The sequence below is a fragment of the Empidonax traillii genome, unplaced genomic scaffold (genome assembly GCF_003031625.1).
Source record: "Empidonax traillii isolate 1590-97213 ecotype Southwest subspecies unplaced genomic scaffold, ASM303162v1 scaffold3693:size16745, whole genome shotgun sequence".
Classification (NCBI taxonomy): domain Eukaryota; kingdom Metazoa; phylum Chordata; class Aves; order Passeriformes; family Tyrannidae; genus Empidonax; species Empidonax traillii.
In genome coordinates this window covers 15,397-15,986 of record NW_020958886.1, presented here as the reverse complement: position 1 = coordinate 15,986, position 590 = coordinate 15,397, and positions in this window count along the sequence as shown.

Genomic DNA, 590 nt, shown 5'->3' with positions numbered 1-590 from the left:
GATCCAACCCCCCGGGACAGGGATCCCCACCCTCCCGGGTGGCTCCCACAGGGTCAGGACTCGCGGGGAGCTGCTCCAGGATCCTGCCCCTTCCCCTCCCATCTCCCGGCTCCACTTGGATTCGCTCCCGGAGATTCCCAGCTGGGAAGCTCCCGGGCATCCCAGTTTTTTCCTGGGCACCTGGACGAGCCTGGGAGTCCCTGAATCTCCGGGGGCCTTGTGGTTTTTTGGGAAGAGCTGCGGTTTTCCGTGTTGGAGCCGCCCTGGAGCGACAGCTCTTCACTTGTTTCTGATCCCGAATTTCCAATTCCGTGTTTGTGGCCGATCCCGGGCAGATCCAAGGGCAGATCCATAAAGGAAAGTGTTTTTTTTTTTTTTAATCAGCTGACTGGGCTGGGAATGTAAAAACAGGAAAACGACTGAGCTCATTCCCCTCATCCCACTCATCCCAGTCCCTCCCAGTCCCCCGTGGGGTGAGTCCAGTCGGGGCCAGGGGAGGATGCACCACCCTGGGAATGGGCCTGGGATTTGGGGATTGTGGGACTGGAGGGATGGGATGGGGCACAGGGATCCAGGAGATCCGCTGGGAG